This window comes from Typopeltis vanoorti, chromosome 7 (genome assembly GCF_054136105.1).
Source record: "Typopeltis vanoorti isolate ZY-2024b chromosome 7, IOZ_Tvanoo_1.0, whole genome shotgun sequence".
NCBI lineage: Eukaryota > Metazoa > Arthropoda > Arachnida > Uropygi > Thelyphonidae > Typopeltis > Typopeltis vanoorti.
In genome coordinates this window covers 128,069,647-128,075,226 of record NC_143555.1, presented here as the reverse complement: position 1 = coordinate 128,075,226, position 5,580 = coordinate 128,069,647, and the positions used below count along the sequence as shown (strand labels likewise).

General features: G+C 39.8%; 1 non-coding gene across 1 annotated transcript; it reads left to right on the top strand.

The window, feature by feature from the left end:
- Window positions 1-4,024: 4,024 nt before the first annotated feature.
- Window positions 4,025-4,186, top strand: LOC150105060 (U1 spliceosomal RNA). The gene has a single exon (XR_016548616.1). It is a non-coding gene; the product is annotated as a U1 spliceosomal RNA (small nuclear RNA).
- The last annotated feature ends 1,394 nt before the right edge of the window (window positions 4,187-5,580 follow it).

Here is a 5,580-nt window from a genome sequence, read left to right as displayed (position 1 = left end):
AGTTATCAGTTAGCATACTTACGGTTGGGAGAAGGAATACCCTTGGAGGGTAATGGATGGCAGTGCTGTAGCTAATGAAGCTCTAACTGAGGCTCGGCTATTGCTTGCCATGATCAGAGCTTTAATAGCTCAACAACAACTTATCCCAACACTGTCATCTACAGATAACGGGGAAGATGAAAAGCATTCTTGCTTCGCCCCTTTAAGCCAGTCCTTATAAGGACTAGTATACTTACTTCTTTACCGAATGGTAATACATCCAGTCATTACTTACGCCTCATAAGCATGGAGTCACACTTCAAGATCAAACATTTCGAAATGACAGAGAATCCAAAACAAATGCCTTAGGATGATCCTGGATGCACTGGTTCATCAGAAATTCACCAAGAAACCGGCATTTCATACATTTCCTCCCTTCTTCGTGATCTTGCAGAAAAATTCTTCGTGAAGTCAAGTTCACATTCAAACCTACTAATCATACAAGCTGTCAATTACAATGAGACTGATTACTACAAACACAAAAGACCGAAGGCTATTCTTTTCTCAACTGATCACAGCTAACACAACTGCATTCAGAGGGCGAGCTTAACTGCTCACAAACCTCCCATTCCCAAACAACTCTCATTACAGATAAAGGGGAATATGAAAAGCACTAGTGCTTCACCCATCCTGTCAGTAATGTTAATGGTTAATGGTAGCATACTTACTTGAAAAAGAGAAGGGAGGGTAATGGATGGCAGTGCTGTAGCCATTGAAGTTCTAACTGAGGCTCGGCTATTGCTGTTACCCTCCTGCCATGATCAGAGCTTTAATAGCTCAATAACACCTTATCCCTACACTGTCTTCTACAGATAACGGGGAACATGAAAAGCATTTTTGCTTCGCCCCGTTAAGCCAGTCCTTATAAGGATAAGGACTAGCATACTTACCATGCTAGACAAAAGAGTTAATCGACCGTGAGATGCGGTGATTAATTAATACCCTTGGAGGGTAATGGATGGCAATGCTGTAGCCAATGAAGTTCTAACTGAGGCTCGGCTATTGCTGTTACCCTCTTGCCATGATCAGAGCTTTAATAGCTCAATAACACCTTAATCCTACACTGTCCTCTACAGATAACGGGGAAGATGAAAAGCATTCTTTCTTTTCCCCTTTAAGCCAGTCCTTATAAGGACTAAGCATACTTACCGGTAGTCGAATTTTTTTCAATTGACACTCCATTCTTTTTACTAGCAAAAAGGATTTTTGGAATGTTACGAGAATTGTATAGACGTTGATTTAGATGCAATTCAGGAATTGTAGTGAATTCTGAAAAAGAAATTACGTCATTGGATTTTAACGGTAGCTATCGCAGAAAGCAAACTTGTGGAAAACTTTACCAGGTGCATTCGATACAAAGGAGTGGATTTTGATTGAGATTCGCTCAGCGAAAGGTAAGGTTTCGCTATTAATTTTCCGTTTTAGTAATTGACCAACCCCCATCAAAACCTACTAGACGTAATTATGACTGAAATAGACACTGACGCCCTGATAGAAACACTAGACAAAAGTCTGGCGCTAAGCCTACTCAAAAAATTACAAAAAAAAATTGAAGTGGAATGACCAGGCTACTTGAACCTGTACTCCACAACGAGGGACGATGAGGAAAGCGAGGATACTGCTAATACAGAGGAAAAACTGGATTTGGTGGTCTCCAATCCCCCAAGAACAAGGAGAGATCCACCCCGCGGAAAAAACGCAAAACAAAACACAGACGACAGAACCACCCACAGATGAAGGTATGGAGGAAGACGGACACAACTCTGACCTCCTGCCTCCACTAAAGAGAAATTGCCTCCAATTATCTTAAGAGAAAAGAACAGGTGGACGGAGCTAAGGGCCACCATGACTAATCTACAGATAGCTTATACAACAGCAAAGAATTTAGACGATGGCATAAAAATCCAGCCTGCCACTATAATGGACTACCGCAGACTCACAAAGGAGCTAGACAATAAAGGTGTACAATACCACACCTTCACCCTCGACTCCGAGAGGAGCCTGAAGGTGGCTCTCCGTGGAGTATCAGAGCACATACATACAGAAGACATAGCCACCGATCTCTGCTAGCAAGACCTACCACCCATCAAGGTCAGCAGAATGACCAGAGCAGACAAAAGTCCGATGCCACTCGTCTTAGTAGAGATCCACCAGGCATATCCCTACACTGTCCTCTACAGATAATGGTAAAGATGAAAAGCATTCTTGCTTTGCTCCCTTTAAGCCAGGTCCTTATAAGGACTAGCATACTTACCAGATTTAGACAAAGCAGAAATTATTGCAAACAATTTGGAGGAGCAATGCAGGCCTTCGTATGAAAACCTTGACTTTGACCACATATATAAAATTCACAGCAAGATCAGACACTCACTCAAACTTCCTGACACCAGTACTGACCCTATTGCACCAACATCACCTGCTGGGATATATGACATTATTAAAAAATTAAAGAACAAAAAGGCTCCTGGGCCAGACGGCATTACTAATCGGGTGATCAAACTTCTGCCCCGAAAAGCAGTGGTGCACCTGACCACAATTATAAATGCAATCCTGTCTTCACTATTTTCCTTCCACCTGGAAACTGGCCGATATAATTCCTATACATAAGCCAGGCAAGGATCCTAACACGCCTCAAAATTATCGTCCAATCAGTCTCATCTCCAAGGATCCTAACATGCCTCAAAATTATCGTCCAATCAGTCTCATCTCCAACCTAGGCAAGATTGCGGAGAAGTCATCCTCACACGTCTTCAAGCCTCAATAAATGAACTAGACATCCTTCCTAAAGAGCAGTTCGGCTTTCGGCAATACCACAGTACTACTCACCAAATCCACAGAATTGTGAAATACATTACTACCAGCTACAACTGGCGTCAATACACGGGAGCTGTTTTCCTTGACCTATCTAAAGCATTTGACAAAATATGGCACTTTGGATTGCTACAAATTTATCTCAGCTGGTATCTCAATGAAATTGCCACATTTATTTAGTTCATATCTGCAAAACAGGACCATGCAAGTCACGATTGGCAGCACTACGTCATCTCAGCGACCCATCTTAGCTGGAGTGCCACAGGGATCACTACTGGCTCCATTGCTATTCTCTGTATATATGTCTGATATCCTGCACAACCCAATGACATCCATCATGGCCCTGTATGCAGATGACACAGCATTATTAGTCAGATCTCTTCGACCACATTTCGTTACTAGAAAACTTCAAGAAAACCTTCTAAAATTAGAAAAATGGTTCTCCAAATCGAGACTGCAAGTAAATCCCCTAAAAAGTTCAGCTATTCTCTTCACAAAAAGGTCGATATCTCCTGTGGGAGACATCTTATTATTCAACACCAAAATTCTCTGGCAGACGGAAACAAATTACTTAGCTTGTTAAAAAATTAACTTTTAACCAGCACATCAAGGCTACATGTACAAAGGCGTCTAAAGCCATCGCTCAGATCTACCCCCTAATAAACAGAAGCAGCAAGCTAAACATCAGAATCAAACTGCTTTTATACCAGCTGACGATTCGTCCTATAGTTACTTATGCTTCTCCAGCCTGGAGCCACACCTTCACTACAAATATTATCAAATTGCAACGGGTTCAGAACAAATGCTTGAGAATGATCTTAAACGCCCCATGGTTCGTCAGAAATCATCAACTTCACCGAGATACAAATATTCCTTATATCTTCTCTTTCCTACAAACTTTAGCTGCAAAGTTCTTCCTAAAGACGTCCACTCATCCCAATGATCTAGTTCAGCAAGCTGTAGCCTATGAGCCTACGGATACATTCAAACACAAAAGACCAAAAGCCATTTTAACTTCCTTCAGTGATGTATAACCTCCATGCCCATTCTGGGCGAGCAAACTGCTCATAATATTTTCCTTCACTGTGACCATGACAGACAACGGGGAATATGAAAAGCTTTTCGCTTCACCACTTAAGTCATAAACGTCAATTGTCAATTAGCATACTTAGGGATACTTGGGCGCTGAATAATCGCTGATCATCAAGTGCGATGTTCCGGAGAGAGGCCGTTCCATTGCACACACGGTTCGGTTGACCTCCGCCACTTTCTCAAGCTGGGATAGATGGAGCGTTGAATTTTTGTTAGTTGGTGATTGCGTTCGCGCGGGATCACGTGAATGGTTAGTTGGGGACTGCGTTCACGCGGGATGACGTGAATGGTGGACATATTTAACTCTTTTTCAATCAACACCAGCTAAAGGTCTAACATTAAAGCTCTCCTCTGTGCCATTATACCTATCACTTCCCGGTGCACCTCCGGGGACTTTAAACATACTTTGCACTGTGGTTAGGGGCTGAACTTTCCAGAAGTTGTTTATACTATTGCTTAGCAGCTAAAGACCAACACTTGGGAGGTCGAATCTGATCCGACAGATATATATATGCTAATTGTTAACATGAATATTCTTTAACCTATCTATTGTATAGGTTGAATGTCATGAGTAGCTGCGGGTGAGTATATTATGAGTGCTATTTCGCACTTTTGTTGCTGTCAGTTTGGTTTAACACTTATTATGCAAAGATTTGTGATATTTGACCTTCGGAGGTCGCGAGAGATCTGACAGATTCTTGCTAATTTTGTAAGAAAAATTTTAATTCTTTATATTTTTTTTGTTTCAATAATTTCTAGATTGTAACTGAAAATAAATAAACCATCATGTATTACTGAAATAGAGAGCCAAAGGCTTATTTTTATCATAATTACCCTCTAGGACAGTGTTTCTCAAACTTCAGATCCGCGTACCCCTTCTTAAATTTTCATTATTACCAAGTACCCCCTAATTAATTAATTAAATAATTAATTAAAATTAATAAATTAATTTAAAATATTAATTAAAATTAAATATCTATTTTATTTGAATTTATATAAACAAAAAATTTGAATTCATGTAAACAAAAAATATGATTTATTTTTAAATTTTGGTTCTCTAGAGACGTCACACGACACTCATCAATTTCATTTGATCCAGATGCAATATCAACGTTTTCTTGTTGCTTACAGTTACTTGTATTTGCTATATTGCTCTCTTTTGGGGGCTTTATAAATCCAATCTTTAACGAATGATCCATACGTAAGAATTTGAAAGCTAAAAAAATACTGTATTTACTCAAATATAACTCTAACTTTTTTCCCAAAATTAAAGCTAAAAATCGTGTTGCGAGATACGTGCGGGAATTTTTGGAAACTAAAGTTTTCAGAAAAAAACTGAAAATGGTGCGACTTAGCAAGAAGTTCCTACTCGCTATCACTACTTTCGGCATCGAGAACAGTTTCTTCAAAGAAATGAATCGTCAAAGTCATCTACCCAAATAGCATCATCTTCTTTCCCATTATTTCAAACAAACATTACCAGTCATTTACAAGACTTGAGATACGTAGAGCAGCGAAGAACTGCATATGATTGGTGCGGTATTAACAAAAGAATGCGCGAACCAAAGACAAATTAGCATTTCAACAGTTGAGTTGAAATGCAAATTCCCTTCAACCGAATTCCATAATATCTGAAAC